Here is a 17,467-nt window from a genome sequence, read left to right as displayed (position 1 = left end):
CTCACCCGGTGGTCGCAGCGCCCTGCCCCTGCCCTCCCCACCCTCGGCGGGGAAGGTGCCCTTCACTTGCTGTCGCATGCGCTCACCCACTAATTGTCGGCTGTGGAGGTGTGGCCGGGCAGGGCCCCAGGGAGCACACAGCAGGCTTCTTGGGAGGGCCCCAGCCCAGGCCTGCGGCGGGAGCTCAGGGCGGGCGCCGAGCTGCTCGGGACCTGGAGCTGGAGCGGCCCCCAGCGCCGTCCCGAGTCGGGGATGTGACCAAGCCTTGACGCGCCTGCGTGGGTCAGTGACAGGACGTGGGCCGGGAGGTGGCATCTGCAGCTGACACTGAGACACCTGTGACAGCCCCAGCAGCTGTGGCAGCAAGAAGGGGGTCTGGGGACACATCCCTGTGGCCACCACAGAAGGTGAGCACCTTGACCTCTAAGTGGGACACAGTGCTGTTACCTGGTGGAAGCTCAGCAACCCTTCGGCAAATCAACGACGAATAAGATCCAGGCCCCGTGTAGCTCCCTGTTCCTGAAACCCCTCTGCCACCCATGTCCGAGGGCCCGCCCTGCAGGAAGCGACCGGCCCGTCGTGGAGCCGGGCGCTGGGCTGGGGGTTCGTCCTCGGCGCCTGGCCACCGGCCCTCTGCTCTGCGCTGCAAAGGAAGGGGCGAAGCCTCGGGCCCACAGCCGCTGCCCCCACCCTGCCGCCCTCGCCTGCTCCCAGGCTGGCCCACGCCTCTCCTCCGCTGAGCTGGGATTCGGACCCTGGCCTGAGGTCTGGGCTGGACCTCTGGTCTGGGGCCCAGGAACCCGGGCGGGGCTGGGATTCCTCCCTCTGCCCCTGGCCTGCACTTAGCCCGGGCACCCCTTGGGGCACCTTCTTTCTGGGACCCTGGGGCCGCTGCTGGTGGCAGAGGGCAGCTTTCTTCAGTACCTGCCTCAGCGAGTGTCCAGACCCCAGGAGAACCCCCGTCTCTCCCCGTGCCCCCTGTGAGTCCCCAGCACATGAAGACGACAATCACCGACAGCCTCACACAGGTACTGAGCGTGTACTCTGTGCCAGCTATGATCTTTAAGGGCACGGCTGTGACCAGCGCCGGCCCTCCAGCCAAACAGCGGAGTCCTGGGGTGTCACAGCAGTGGGGAGGGGTGGAGTCTGAGGGGAGGGGTGGAGCCCGAGACACCTCTTTAGGGTAACTCGCTGGACTACGAGCGGAGGTGTGGGAGCTGCAGGGCAGGACGCCCAGGGCTGGGTGAGTCTCAGGGCAGGGGGCCCAGGCTGCTGACAGGGTGCCTTCAATACCTGGGCCAGGTGGAGCCAGGTGGGAGGGGCAGCGACGCCCTGGACCAGTCCCCCTCCAGAGCCTCCTGAATCCCACTGGGGTCTGAGGAGGTCATTCAAGTGGTCTGTCCCCCTGGCCTCCCCCACATTCTGTGTCCCCCGACCCTTTGACTTTCTCCCGGGTCCTCCTGGTTGCAGCTGGGCCTTTGCGCTGGCTGTGCCCTCCCCTCTCCTGCCCCCACCTGGGACCAGGCTTCCTGTCACCTGCTGCCCACGTGTGCCTGCCTCCCAGGGGGCAGAATCCCGGGTGGTCAGTGCTGTGTGCCTGGTGCCTTCCGGAGCTCGTGGCGCTTGTGAACACTTGTGAACACCTGTGAACGGATGAGGCATCATTTGTGTGGTGACTTGATTGAGCTGTGGGTCTGGGGCCAGGCTGTGGGATCCCGGCTGTGGGTCTGCGTCTGCTAGGCTCCAGCACCCAGCAAGGTCCTGGACTCTGGGAGAACTCAATACACATGTGATGAGATCATATTTTGCTGTGTTAAAATTAGTTTTTTGTTCATCCTAATTCCTCTTTGACCTGTAGCTCTTCCCCTATTTAAACTGGACCATGAGGCATCTGTCCCCACGTGGAGGGAAGTTACAGCAGCTGCACAAGAGTTAGAGAGTCTTGGCTTTTTCACTTCAGGAGCCAATGCTGTTAACTGGCAAGAGCCTGGGATGCCAATTACTAAAAGCCCCGAGGATCTCAGAACTTGGAGATGGACTGGAAAGAGCACGTGATGATCCAGTGACAGCTCCTCTTCCCCTAGGGGACAGTCTCCCGGGCCGGAGGTGTATCAGTTAGCTTTCACCACATAACAAGCCATCCCCAAAACTCAGTGGCTTAAATCAGCAAATTTACTATTTCTCATTGTTCTGTGAGTTGGCTGGGCGGTTCTTCTGGTCTTTGCTGGCTCTGCTGGGATTGGATGGCCCATGGCAGCCTCACCCACACATCTGGGCCTCCGCTGAGAGGCTGGGGTGGGCGGGCCACGCTCCCATCCTCAGAGAGGCAACCCAGCTTCTCTCCATGGTGGGCTCGGGGTGGCCAGAGGGGCAAGCGCTTTCCAGCCCCTTCTTGCATCATGTCCTCTGGTGTCCCCTTGGCCAAAGCATGTCACACGACCAACCAAGTAGAGGCTCAAGGGCCGAGGTGGGGCATGAAATCAGGTTGCAGGGGTGAGCACGCAGAGTAGATGTCCTCGTGTCCCGGAGAGGTGCTCTCGGCCCTGCCACCATCTCCTGGGCTGAGGGGGCAGCAGGAAGGAGAGAAGCCACAGAAGGACTTGGGGATCCGGAGAGATGGCCATCTTCGCAGCACTTGGGAAGGCGGCGTGATTCCAGAATGGCGGAGAAGAGGGGGTCCAGGGAGAGTCCCAGAGCCCACGGGAGCAAGGACAAGGTGAGGGGGATGCAGAGCCACCTGGGACCGAGGCCAGGAGACAAGTGGCCTTCAGACAGCCTGGCGGACACCCCTGTGGGCCGGCGACACAGGACGGACACTTCCCAGGCCCCAGCGCCTTGGCGCTCAAGGGGCAGGAATCCTGGACGGAGAGTACCGGCCGAATGGATGGACGCTCCTGTGTGGAGGACACCTGACAGCCTGAAGGGGGCCGGTCCAGGCATCTTTTTTTTTCCCCACTGAGAAATGCAGTGACATATTTATTGATATGCTGCCAGATGTTTAAACAACTGAATAGTCCCGGCGCTCTATTTCCATAGCACAGAAGAGATAATTCAGAGATGTTTTCTATCAGAGACAAAGCTTCTCTACCTCAAGGTGACTCTCTTACCAATTTGAGGATGACCCTGATATATTAGGGTCCTGCCTCACAGCACAATGATAATACTTCTATCGATACAGGATTCATGTACTATAAGATACTCCCTTTAAAGCACAAGATTCCGTGCTTTTTGCATCCACAGCCAATATCTAATCCCAGAACATTCTGCCACCGCAAAAAAGAAGCCTGGCTGCCAGCAGTGACTCCCCAGCCCCTCCCCAGCCCCTGGAACCACCAGCCCACTCCCCACCTCCGTGGCTTCTCTTCTGGACACGTCGCGTGGGTGGGATTCATGCCATACGACGCGCTGCCCTGTAGTGGGCTCGGCCCCGCGCTGCTCTCAGGGCTCCTCCGCACCGCGGGGCGTGTCAGCACTTCATCTCTTTTCACAGCTGAATGATAGTCTACTGTGTGGACTTGCCACACTGTGGCCACCCGTTCATCAGTGACAGACATTTGGGTCATTTCCACTGTTTCCACTCACAAGCTTTTCAGTGAATCTTTGCTTAGGTATTTTTTCTAATGCTTCAAATTTGACACATCATATGATGCATGTATTATTCTCCCTCTACAGATATATCCATACCTATGCAGAGCTACCCCGTGTAACAGATGGACACACCTTTCGATCTATAGCATCTCCCTGCAGGATCTGGCTCTTGTTTGCCTTTCCCCACGACCCCTCAGGTAACACGAATGCACGGCGTCGTGAGGAATTATCGCTACAGGATCCAGGGGAAGGGGGGTGACCCCTGCAGCGCTGGACCAGCCTCCTCCGCCCGCTCCGGCTCTACGACGCTGTGAGTTCAGCGGGTGTGGGGCCCGGCCCACCCCCGAAGAGAAGGGAGAGGCCCGTGAGCGCCCCTCAGGCTGGGGCTTCCAGGGTGCGGCTGTACGCGCTTCCCACACACCTACAGCACGGGTACGGTGATGCCACTTTACAGATGGGGAGACGGAGACCAAGGCGGGTCCAGGCCAGCAAGAGGCAGGGCTGAGACTCACCCAGGACGGCCTTGAAAGAGGATGGCTAATTAACAACACCCCTCTCCTCTCCACCTCTCCCCTCCCTAAGGGAGGCGACTCCTACTTAATCTTCAGACAAAGAGACAACTTAACAACAGGCTAATAAAGAGCCTATAGCTTATAAAGCAAAACTCGCAGGACTCCCCTCGCCGGGAATCCGCTTCCCGATTCACCACCCGCCTCAACGCTGGGGGAGGCTGAGGAGCGTGTGCGGGGCGGGCAGCAGGGTCCAGTCGCCGCCCTCATGGAGACCTAGGAGCCTGGGAGCCAGGTGCCACCTGGACCAGACGGGTGGGAACAGCTGTGTGCCTGTCATAATCGCCGTCATCAAGATGAATCGGGCAGCTCATCGAGGGCCCAGGACTGGGACCCTAACCCCTGGACTCGCGGGCCGGTGCTCAGCGGAGCAGACAGGAGGGCCTTCCTTTGGCCAGACTGGCTCAGCACTGATCCAGACCGAGGGTCGTGCTGGGGACCCAGAGAGTAGTGATCGCAGGCCTGGCCCCGAAGTTTGGGCTGTTTCTGGGGAGCCAGGCAGGCGGGCCATGGAGGGTGCAGAAGAGCAGCTGCCCTTCCGCAGAGCCGGGGTGGGAGGGTGGGGGCAGTCTGTTCCCAGCCCGGTCACCCCCCCTCCAAGACCAGGAAGGACGGTCCCAAGGAGAGACGGGTCCAGGACAGGCGGGTGAAAACTGCGTGCCCTGGGGCTCTTCTGAATGTGAGGCTCTTGGGCTTCACCAAAGGTCATCTGAAAACTGGTTGCGCGCAAACGTCTTCACGTTTCCTGTAAAGCAGCGTCAAAGGCACTGTCCGTTCTGTGCTGCACGTGACAGATGGCTGTTAATTTACTGAGGAAAAATGATACGACCAGCAATGAGATTTCACGCCTTCTTTCCAGTTAGCACGGACTGTGCTGCTGAACAAAGAGCCAGGGAATAAGGATCTTCATCCGCCACATGTTTGCTGAGGAGCAGCGTGGGCTGGGGTTGGGACGGTGCCGAGGACAGCGGGTGGGCTGAGCCGCCGACCTTGACCCCCAGGAGTTCCAGCCCGGCCCCCTCTTCACTCCGGCTGCCTGGCTGTCCCTCTGTAACCTTCAGGATCGAAACGTCACCCCTCCTCCTTTTGCCAGTCCTGATTTTCTATTTCTCTTTTAATCTTACCCTACACACATCCTTTATTACCCACTGTCGTAACGTATTTTTAATATGGGGATAAAAAAGAAAAAGCTACAGATGGCAGACTGGGTTACAGCCCCACCTCCTCCTGCTTCAAATCCCTGGAAATGATGCAAGGAGCCTTTCTCTCTGTCTCTTCTCCATCTTGCTCTCCCTCTGTCTCCTGAGTCTAGAACAGCTCTAGGAAACAGGGACAAAAGTGTCATAAGCAAAGCAGAGACCTTTGGATTGGAATGCAGAGGGGGCTGGATTGAGGAACGAGCCCCAGTGTGTGCTGGCCGAGGTGAAGGGATCCTGGGGTCCCCTCCACTCAAGGTGCGGACACAGGAGTGGGGCCTGAGGGCACGGCTGAGGTGCCTGGCTGCAGAACCAGGTCTGAGTAGCTGCCCGGAGCCCATTTCCCTCCCCACTGCAACACGGGTCAGGAATGGAGGCAGCCGATGGCCGGGTGAGGGCCCTAGGATGACGGCGGGCCGGGGGACACCCAGCAAGTCACCACCCTGCACCACGGATGCCACAGTGGACAGAAGCCGCATCTAACAGGCAGCAGATCGGGTCCAAGTTGGAGCTTCCATCCGAGGTCACTGAAGGCGCCAGGGAAACCCTCACCTCACCAGGGAGCTCGGTGTTCACGCTGGAGAACAGACGCCCGAGGAGCACAGGCAGCCCTCGAGGAGAAGAGCTTAGAGAACGACACTGACTGCTTCACAGGGAGAGGGCAGAAGACCAGGGCACGGAAAAGAGCCAACTGGAGACCCAGGAGACACAGTCGTTGGGATGAAAGCCGTGGACGGGCTGGACGGCCAGCGGATGGGGCTGGAGGTGACTGGGAAGATGGAACTGAAGGACACGCATTGCACTGCTCTCGGTGGCGCCGAAGACACAGCGGGAGACGCGGTTGCTGGACCAGCTCCGCTTCCTAAGCGCATTCGTGAGCGTCCCGACGGGACGTGCTGGGGGTTAAACTCACGACCCAGGCGTAGCTGGTTAGACAAGGAGTCGTGTCCAAACACGCTTAGAGGACTGAGTGTCGCCCGGGGCCCGGGATTTGTGGCCAGAGGAAGTACCTGGGTATGACTGTGGGTTGTCTCCCTCTGCGGAGAGGGGTGGAGTTTGGACCTATGTGGACAGTTTGGGATCTTACACGTGGCGAGAAGCACGTGCTCTGAGCAGCCAGAGGTGGGTGGCTGGAGCGGCCGCAGCTGTTTTCCATCCTCTCAGGGTGCTCGCACCTCTCTCTTCAGTGGAAATAGCACCTCTCGCGGCGGGAGCTCTTCCCCCACTGCATGTGGTCCTGGTGAGGCTGCCGGTCGAGGACCCCCCCCACCCCCCACCTGCTACACGCGCACGCACACGTGCATACCCACGTGCAGTCAGTGGGACAGTCTCGAGGTCCCCCCCCACCCCCCACCTGCTACACGCGCACGCACACGTGCATACCCACGTGCAGTCAGTGGGCCAGTCTCGAGGTCCCCCCCCACCCCCCACCTGCTACACGTGCACACCCACGTGCATACCCACGTGCAGTCAGTGGGCCAGTCCGGGACCCTGCTGGCATGCTGACAACCCACCCCTTGGTGCATGAGGCACCCAGTAGTTGGGCTGCAACCCGAAGTGGGTCACCAACCATTCTCCCTGGAAATAGTATGTGCCCGGGAGAGACAGAAGCACGTGTCCTGCCCGGACTGTGTGTCTGGAGCAGCCAGTGGTTCTCTTCCCTGATACTTGTAAACTTCCTGTACGGAGAACGGAGCCAGGCAGAGATAGGCAGAGATACGCACGGACAGGGAAACGAAAAGATGTTTGGGCATTAGTGGAGGCCCCGCAGCCACTGTGCTGAAGATGGAACCATCGCAGGCTGTCTGCTTAATGAGAAAAACCATTTTGGGCTGGGTGACCCTGTGACCCGTACCATCCTGACCTATGTAGGATCTCTGAAAATCGTGTTGTAGTTTTGCATCATATTGTACCTGAATAGCTTTCTGGAATTTCTTCTTGAAAATTTTAGGTCGGTATTTATATCAGATGCAAAGACTTGTAGTTTAATCTTTTTCTCTCCAATATTTACATATGACATCTTTTATCTGTTTTGTTGCTGTGTCTATGATCCCCAGGATAATGTTGAATGCTAATTTGATACTAGGCATCTTTGATTTGTTTCCGTTGTTCATTCATTCATTATTTATGCGACATTTGCTCTGTGGCAGAAATCCCTCCAGGCCCTGGAAACACAGATGTGACCAGTGGACAAAGTCCATCAGAAAGTTTTGAAGAGAAATAAGGGAGGAGTGAAAGTGTATATCAAAGAAACTGGACACAGCTCTACCCCAGAGAACAACAGAATCTTCCCTGAAGAATTTCCCAAAGAAAATACTTTTTGTCTTTCATCATGAAATCTGATCTTTGCTGTTTGGTTTCTGACAAATAACTCTATCAAAGGAGAGAAAGTTTCCTTTTCTACTTTGTTTATTGAAAGCTGCTTTTAAAAGACCAGGGATGGATGTTGAATGTTATTAAATTCTTTTTTAGTCCCAAGGACATAACCAAACCTTTTCTCTGTTGGACAATTAATGTCATGAATGGCAGCACCAAGAGCACTAATATTGAACCAGCCTTGCATTCCTGTATTCTTGCCTTGTATTGGCACTTTATTCTCTTCCTGGCCTACTGGATCCGTTCTGCTAATACTTTATTCAGGATTTTTGTTTTCATAAATTTTATAAGTAAAAATTAGTTTCACGTGTGTGTTTTGTCAAGTGCTATGGAATGGGGTTGTTTAGGTCCCTGGACTTCTACACTCTGAAATAGTTTAGGTAACATGTGTCACCTGGTTCCCTCCCAGACTCTTTGGGCGTTCTGGAGGACCTGGTATACATTTTCCTGCTTCACTCTTAGCTCTGAGCTTCTGTTGCAACTGAAATGGTTCTGTTTTTTGGATTGTCTCTCTCACCCATATGGGCTGCCTCTGTTCTGCTTTCTGTTGCTTCTGATGTATGACACATCTCTCTTCCCTACACCAGGCAGACGGGTGTGTTACAAAATTGGCTGAGGATTTAAGAAGACGGAGGGGAGGTATGTCACAGTATCTCCCAGCAAACAACCCAAAGTAAACGAGAGACATCCCCTGTCCTGGAGACTCCTCTGGCCTCCCCTCAAAGGGCTCCCACCATGCTCCCCACAGACTGGCCACAGTTCTGTTTTCCGGCACCCCTTTCCTCAGGCTCCCACAACTCATTAGACAGGCAGATTCAGCTTCCCTCTCTTTTCACCCCAGATCTACCTTTGCAGAGTCAGAGACCCATCGTGGTTTTGCTAAACAGGGGCCACCGACTCTACACCCTCATTCTTTAACAAATTTTTCAATCAAGGAAAGGGCACAGAAAAAAACCATTTATTTCCTCACTAGTTTTGCATTGTGCCACATAACCTGGGAAGCAGAAGTGGCCGTAGTCACTTTTGATTTTGATTTAATAGTGGATTTAATAGTCAGCTTCTCCAACTCCTGGGCTAGTTCACCCCTCAATAGAGTCAGAGGCTGGCAGGTGGCAACAGGCCACCGCAGGGTGCAGTCTTCCTGTGATTTCCTGCTTGTCCTGGCTTCCCCTGTTTCACATCCACCTATCCTAACTTCCCTGGGCATTTGGTAGTCCCTCGTTGATCCTCACAAGCAATGCTGCTGTGAACATCACTGTTTACTTCTTTCGGGGCCATATGGATGCCTTCCAACTGGGTATAAACCTAGGAATGGAATTGCTTGGTCATCGGGAGAGCAGGTGTTCAGCTTTAGTAGAAACTCCAAATCCATTTGCCAAGGTGGTTGTACCAATCTACTTCCCCACCAGTAGAGTGTGTTCCAGTATTTTCAACACATGGTAGAGTTCTGTCCTTTTCGTTATAATGATTCTGAAAGGTGGGTAGTAGTAGCTCAGTGGGGCTTTAATTTGCATATATATATATATTATATATATATTTTTTTACTGTGTTTTTCCTTGGTGACGTTTTGCAGGTGAGGGCACTGAGTCTCAGGGAGTCCAACTCGAGAACATTTTTGGAGCTTTTTTTAAAATATTTATTTATTTATTTATTTATTTTTGGCTGTGTTGGGTCTTCATTCCTGTGTGAGGGCTTTCTCTAGTTGCGGCGAGCGGGGGCCACTCTTCATCGCGGTGCGCGGGCCTCTCACTGTCGCAGCCTCTCTTGTTGCAGAGCACAGGCTCCAGACGCGCAGGCTCAGTAGTTGTGGCTCACGGGCCTAGCTGCTCCGTGGCATGTGGGATCTTCCCAGACCAGGGCTTGAACCCGTGCCCCCTGCATTGGCAAGTAGATTCTCAACCACTGCGCCACCAGGGAAGCCCTGGAGCCTGTTTTTTGTTCCAGGCTCTGGCTTGAATCTGGAGGTACAAAGATGAGTAACATATGGCTTTTGCAGCCATTCTGGGGGCAAGTGGCAGAGTCAAGAATGGAACTCAGGACCTACTCTAAACCCCACATTCTCTCTGTTCAGATGACAGTGAAGAGGGGCAGTGGGACTTTTCTGAGTGGGGGAATCTCGAGTGTGTTTGCAGGCTCTGGGGTACTGCCAGAGAGAGATCAAAGGTTGGCCACCACCTTAGGCTTCTTCTGTCCTGCTCCATGGTTCGAAACATGCAGCAAACCCCTTATGGGCCAAGAAAGCTGCTCCAGCTCCAGCCATCACACCCCCAATCCAATAGGAAGGAGGGAGGAAGAGCAAGGAAAGGCTCACCTTTCCAACCACAAGACACTTCTAAGGAAGTCATGCACTTCTGCCCACACCTACTTTGGTAGGACCTTTGTCATGTGGCCACTGTAGCTGCAGAGGAGACAGGAAGGCCCACGTGGCCATGCACCCAGCTGAGAAGGATGGAGAACACATGAGGGGTCAAAGACAGTGTGCCCCAAGACCCAGTGTCTCTCCTGCGGTCTGCAGTCACTGCTCATTTAGTGGTGATCTGATGAACGCAGTCTCCCCCCGCAAGTGGAAGCCTTCCCAAGAGTGGGGAGTCCCACGTTGCACCCTCGGACCCCCAAGTCCAGCATGGTGTCTGGCAGACAGTCGGGAAGATTTGTAAACAGGGGGTGAAACTCGTCTTGGACTCCCGGCTTTGTTCTCCTCTTCCAGTCCCTTCCCCACACGCTGCATCTTCCCTGATCTGCAGAGAAGGCTCTGGGGGCTTCCCTCGGGGGCTGCCTGCCTGCGGGCTGCTCTGGGATTGGGCGCGGAGGACAGGCCCCCTCCCTCGGGCTGTGCAGGATTATGAAAGGAGCCCGATGTGCAGCCGCTGGCAGAGGAGCTGACTGGTTCCTGCACAGAGGCCAGAGCACGGGACACGGGCAGCCTAATTGTCCGCACGTACGAGTGGTTCTCGGGCACAGTTTGGCCCATGAATCACCTGGGAACTTGTTAAAAATACAGAACTTCTGAGTCAGTAGGTTTTGGGTGATATATCTGCTTGCAAGTGACAGAAAGTCAACTAGCTCAGGCAAAAGGGGGACTGATGGTGAGGCCCGGGGGGCCCCTCCTGCAAGGCTGGTGGGTGGGTGCAGTCGACGAGGACCCTGAGCTGGGGGGGTGGGCTGCCCCGTGGCTCCCCCACCCTCAGGGCGCCACTCACTCTCCCCGGGGTCCCAGCACCACTGTCCTGGGCGGCTGTGTCCCAGCCCCTCTGGCCAGCGGCCATGCTGGGGTTGGGGGACAGGGTGTGGGCTCTGCTGGCAGCTGGCACCTTCCTTAGGAGCAACTGGGACGGGCACCCCCAGCCGATCTCAAGTGTGGCCCCAGGCTGCTCCCCTCAGAGCTTCTTGGGGGGCCCGGTCATTAGCACGAGCATCGCAGAGGGAGGGCGTCTGTGGAAACCTCTGTGAGGGTCAGAGTCACCAAGCAACTGGGGCCAATACATTTTGCTCGGATTCAGCAGCATGGGGGCGGCGGGGGGACAGGGGGTGGGGTTCGCTGGGGAGCCAGGGCTCTGGTGGGGGCCAAGGGAGCAGGACGCCAGCACCACCCCAGTCTGGTGCCTGGGGGTGTGGTGTGTGCACCCTTAGGGATCGCCTGGGATGCTTCGTAAAGTGCACATTCCAGCCCCCAGCCCCCCGCCACCCCTCCAGGGCTGAGCCCCAGGAGGTGGAGTCAAGTTCCTAACCTTGACCTTGGACCCTCCCCTTCACACAGCCCGGGTCCTGGGCCTGAGTCTGTGGGGCCTTTTCTCCGGGGGGGTGGGCTTGCCTCTCTCTGCCTGCTCCAAGGTGCCCGGGGCAGGTGCAGCATCGGGGCAGGCGGGGGTGGGAGCAGCAGAACTGCGGTCCCCCCGCCCCTCCCCCCGCTGCCAGCTGGGGTCCCAGGCCCTGCGCTGGGCTGAGGCCTTCGGGCCTGGGGAATGGGGTCGGGCCTGCATGGATGTGTGGACTGGGCTGCCCTGCTAAACTTCCGGGGAGCTGCCAGCTGCCCCCATGGGTGCCCCTTTGGTAGACTGGGCGCCTGCCCCGGGCAGCTCACTGTGGCCCAGGGTGCAAACCGGGCCACAGCCAATTCAGCACTGGGGTGCTTTACAGATGTGTAAGCAGCTCATTGCAGGCAGCCGCCCTCGGCAGGAAGCCCCTTCTCTTGTCACTTCAGCAAAGCTATATTGTAACTAACTTTTAAACCAGGCACCCCCATGCTCTGCTCATCTCTGGCCCAAGCACACCTTTCAAATTGTTTAATCAAACGGTGAGCAGCGAGACCTGATTCTTTCGGTAACAGATGGCGTTCTGACCAAGATGTGAAACCCCAAGATTTGGTATCAAGACACCCACATCTCCAGGTCCTTTTGAAACCTCGACTGAGCTTGCATGCTGGGCCACGTGGCAGGCGGCCCCCAGCCCCGCTGTCCCTCCTCCCGCGGCCCCCCTTGCTCCTCAAGCTCCCTGCTGCTAGCCCCGGCGGGCATCTGGGCTCATGAACCGCAGCCGGCGTCCAGCTGCGTCTTTGCCAAGAAGCTGTGAGCTATTACCATTGTCATTGTGTCACTGTTTTCAATCAGACGCCTCAGATGCAACCACTTGGCTATTTACCCATTTTACAGGTGAGGAAACTGAGGTCCAGGCGCCTAATGACTTGCCCATGGTGGCCCAGCTGGTCAGTGGCAGAGCTGGTGTTTGGATCAAAGTCTGTCTGTCCTGCTCCCTTTGAGCGGGACACTGGCTGTGCTCTTGCTCTCTGCCCCCTGACCTCTGACCTCAGCATCTTTACTTCTCTAGTCCCTTCCCCCGCCTTCCGGCTGACAGCACTCCTGTGGTTGGGCTCATGCCAGCTGTTGAGAGCCCAGGGGTCTCGGGCTTCAGTGAGGTGAGAGGGTCGGATGTAGGGTCAAGGGCACATGGGCTGACGACTGGCTGAGGTGCCCTGGTTCCCTCCCCATGTGGCTGTGAGTCAGCCCATGCCTTGACCCCGATCCTTAGCCCTGAGGGGGTTCCTGGGGCCCTCGTCAGAGCCCCTTTGGAGACGGGGCCCCGCCGTGCACTTTGAGGGGTGCCTCTGAGATGCTCTTCCCTACCGTCTGCCAGGGTGTCTAGAATTCCACCCTTAGCATCTACAGCAAAATCACTCTCACTTTTAGGAAGGTGTAACGGGGCTAGGAAGGGACAGGGGACGCCATCATGAGGGATATGCCCCTTCCAGGCCCCAGTCCAGGTTGTGAAGAAGCTCTGACAAAGGTGAGGGGGGCAGCCGGTGTGTGGGAACCAGGGAGCTGCCAGGTTGAGCCGAGGACCCTGATGGGGAGGAAGAGCAGGAACTGAGGGGGGAGGGGGAGGAGGGGAGGGGGAGAAAGGAGAGGGGGAGGAGGGGGGGGAGGGGGAGGAGGAAGGGGAAGAGGAGGAGGAGAAAGGGTGAGGGGGAGAAGGGGGAGGGGAGAAAGGGGGCGGGGGAGGAGGAGAAAGGGGGAGGGGGACAGGGAGAAGGGGAGGGGAGGGGGAGGAGGAAGGGGAAGAGGAGGAGGAGGAAGGGGGAGGGGGAGAAGGGGGAGGGGGAGGGGGAGGAGGGAAGGCACAGTGGCTGGGGCTGCCCCTGGGGGGTCCTCGCTGACTTAGGCCCAGGGCTCCTGGCTGCCTCCCTGGCCTCTTCCACTCACCCGGCGCCCCATCTCCTGTGTCTGCACCCTCTTTGCTCTCCTTCCATTCCGCCCCCCCCAGCCCAGCCCTGCACCTCCGTCCTGCTTTTCTGCCTCTTTTCCATCTCCCTGTGTGTCTGTCTTTTCTCTGTCTCTCTAGATGGGTCTCTTCCTACATGTCTCTCTCCGTCTGTCTCTCTGCGTGTCTGTCTGTCTGTCTGTGTCTTCATCGTTCTGCCTTAAGCTCTGGCGTCTCTGGTCCCCACGTCTCCCTCGTGTCTTTGTCTCTTTGTGCCGAGTCTTTCTCCTTGTCTCTCTGGCTCTCTCTGTCCATCTCCATCTCCCTGTGTGTGTCTTCCCCGGGGGTCTGTCTGTCCATCCGTCCATGGGTCTCAGGCAACTGACAACACCCCCCGCGTCCCATTTGATGTGCGGTTGTGAGATTCCCTTTGAATACTGCAGGAGCGAGTTGACGGTTGCCAAGGGAACAGGTCAGGAGAAATGGGGGGATGGGGACCAGGAGCTAGGCGGGGCGGGGGGTGTGGGTACGCTTTTCTGTTTTCATCTTCTTTGGTGCTTTCCTTTTCCGAAGCATAAAAAAATGGGCGACAATTTAAAATGATTTTTCAAGAATCAACACGACAGAAATAATGGGTCCTAACTGTGCTGGACTAAAAGGCAGGCAGGGAGGCTGCAGCTGCCCCTGTGCCCGGAGGGAGCTAATGGCCACATCAGGGCCTGAAGCCTTTCGCCAGCACTGGGCTGGCATTGCCCACGGCAGCTTAGGCTGCTCAGCCCTCGGAGAGATCTCTGGCCCCCCTTAGCCTCCAGCATCACAGCCGGGCACAGGGTGAGAGCCTTTGTGGCCACAAACCAGGCCGGGGGCCGGGGGCAAGAGGTGGACACGGGGGCCAAGCTCTGGCCATTCAAAACCCGGCAGGCAGCCCAGCTCTCCCCGGGCAGCACTGCAAAGCATCCGTCCACGCTCCCCTGCCCGGCGCGGATCTGGCTGTCATGGGGATTAACAGAGACGGTGCCCACACGGCGCCCAGCACACCAGCCGCTGCTGCCCAGCAGCTGGGCTCAGAGTCCTGTCAGTTTGGACTGGACTTGACCACCTACCTGATTCTGGGGTTGTTGCTGTTGTGCGAACATTTACTTTACACCACAAGCCAGACTCGGGCTCGTGAGGGACGCGGGTGAGCGGCTGGCCGTGACGGCGGCTACTTATCAGCTTCCACAGGCAGCATTACCAACCAGCAGGGACCCAGTGCCCACGCCCCACCCAAACCCCCTTGCGTTCCGCACTCTTCCAAGCTCTTCCAAGTGCCTTTGAGGAGGGTACTGTTATCAATCCCATTTTACAGATGGGGACACTGAGGAATTCAGCGGCTACAATACAGAATGAAAGTGCAGGGAGTGGAGACCTCAGGAAGCCGGGGACACAGAGAGGGGGGCCCCTCCCACGGCACTGGGGTTGGTGCAGGGGAGCAGGGAGGGCTCCCCAGGTGACCTGTGAGCCGAGGGGGATGGTGAGTGAGCAGCAGCAGGGAGGGGAGGCCGCAGGCCGGTGTCTGGGGTGGAGGTGGGAAAGGCAGGCCCAGGGCCACAAGAACGTGGGAGCTGTGAGAGTTTTAGGCTGGGGGGGGGGGGGCCTTGAGCACGTATCCCTGCCCCACCCCGCTGGAGAGCTCGCCACGTGAGAGCTTTCTGGCCCTGCCCCAGCCATCTGCTTCCACAAAGGCCGCAGGAAGCCAACCCAAGGAGGTGTTTACAAATGGCTTCTCCTGCCAACCGTCCCAGACCTCTCCTCCTCTCTGCCACCCGAAGCCCGTCCTTGGTGCCTCTTTTTCCCGTCGCCATCCCGCCCAAGCTTGGCCGGAGTGGCCGTGATGGTGAAGGGGGTGCCGGGGAGTGGGAAGGGGCGGGGACAGTGTCCCCGCCGTGTCTGGAGTCTTCGTCCGGCCAGGCGTGGTCTCTCCTTCCCCAGGTGGAAGCAGCTCTCCTTCAAGACCTGGCCCCCAACAGCTCCAAGGGCCAGAGAGGCTGGCCAGCGGTCTCGGGCCTGTTCCCCACGGCATGCAGGCTGGTTCAGCGGGGGGGGGGTCACCGTCCCGTTGGCCCAAAGGGAGATGTGGTCACGGCCCTCCAGAGCCACGGTCTGGGGAGGGGGGGAGTCGGGCCTGGAGACGAGAGTGGGTGAGGGGCTGGGGACAGGGGCTAAGCCCTCGGTGCAGCTGCAGCTGGGAGGGGAGAGGGTGGCGTGGGCCGCGTGTGGCCCGGCCTGGGGGGGACTTGGGAGGGAGACAGGAGGAGCTGACCACTTCCTGACGCCCTTTGGCAACTGGGCCTGGGCCGCAGGGTCCTGGGTGGGAGCCTAGGTGTGGAGTCTGTGCGGTCCAGTGACAGCAACTGTTGAGTCTCTGTCCCCCACGACCACGCCCCTTCCAACACAAGCTGGTTCCAGCCTGTAAGAACCACGTTTCCTTGCTTCCGTATTTGCTGGCTGGACCTCTGGGCCTTGCTGACCCTGGAGGGACTGCCCCTCTGGAGACGAGCCAGTCCAGAGACAGAAGAGGACTCCCCTGCCCATGCACCTGTTCTGTGCAGACCAGCCGATCCTGGACCCACCCTCTACCTCATCACCCGGGCCGGTACCAGGCCACGCCCCAGAGCCCAGCAGCTCATCACACCAGCCGGTCCCATGCCCACTCACCCTGCCTCGCTGTTTCTTTCTGAGGAACCAGAGCAAAGGCTCCCGCCCGCGTCTGCCGCCTCCTGGGCTCCCTGGTGCTTCCCTGCGTGGCCCTGTGCCGTGCCCTCCCCACCCCGTTTCTAGGGGTCGGCGAGTAACTCAGTCTTTCCAGCTGCAGTTCTCTCCTCATCTGCTGGCCTGCACTTTAGACCCCACCGCCCTCCTTTTCCGCCTGCTCTGTGCCCCGGGGGCGTGCCCTGTGGACGGACGCTCCTCCGCATCTGCGGGCTGCGGACACCAGCGGGAGACCAAAGGGTCGGAGGCGAGGCGGGGGCTTTCTTCCCCGTGCCCCCCTCCCCGGGCTGGGTGGGGGGGTCCCCTGGTTTCCTCTGCGAAGCCACAGCTCTGGCTGGTGCCCCTCTGCCACACGGTCCTCCTTGGATTCTGGAATTGGCTTTCTCCACCTGCCCCTCGGGCCTGGCTCGGGGAGGGCTTCTGCTGCTGGTCTGAGTGCGTCCCCACTGCCCCTCGGTGTGACCCTGCCCACATCTGGGTCAGTGGTCCTTGTGAACGCTCCTCAGCTGCCCCATGGGAGCGGCTCTCTCCTGGGGGACAGGGCCTGGGGGGTGGGCGGCCAGAGGTCAGCATGTCTCTCCTCTCCTCCCTGGAGGCTTCTCACTGATGTTTCCTTTAAACTATCACAGGACAAACCACAAAAATGCTAAATGATGCAGATCAGACGGGAGAAAAGAGAGGCCCCCGCTCACCTTCCCCAGCTAGGTTTTTTTCTCTTTAGAGACGTATATCTCTGGGACACGTATAATGCACTGTTTCTCCAAATGTATTCATCCTGCTCCCACCTCCACAATTTTTGCCGTATCTGCGTACCACCTGTACGATTATGTATCTAATGATTTTCTTTCACTCAGCTTACTTTCTGAAAAAGTCAGGTGTATATGCTTTCCATAATTGGAGATGTAATTTACATACCGTAAGAAGCACCCCCTTCAAGGGTGCGGTTCCATGAATTTTGACGAATGGTGCAGCCCCGTGACGACCGCCACGACCGAGATACAGATTAGAGCCCTCACCCCAAACAGCCCTGTGCTTCTCCGTCCGCCCTCCATCTCATCTGCGCCCCTAACTCTGGAGGCTGCTGATCTGATCCCTGTTCCTATGACTTTGCGGTTTCCAGAAGGTCATACGAACGGGGCCACCCAGCACGTGGCCTTCTGTCTTTGGTACCTTCCTCTTAGCAAGATGCTACCATTTTTTTAACAACCTTAGACCAAACCCACAGTTTATTCATTGCACTGTCCATTGTTTGTGTTTTCTATACTGTGTTTCATGTAGTGATTCAACAAATCA

This window comes from Eschrichtius robustus, chromosome 12 (assembly GCF_028021215.1).
Source record: "Eschrichtius robustus isolate mEscRob2 chromosome 12, mEscRob2.pri, whole genome shotgun sequence".
Classification (NCBI taxonomy): Eukaryota; Metazoa; Chordata; class Mammalia; order Artiodactyla; family Eschrichtiidae; genus Eschrichtius; species Eschrichtius robustus.
Note: the sequence above shows the minus strand (reverse complement) of the source record.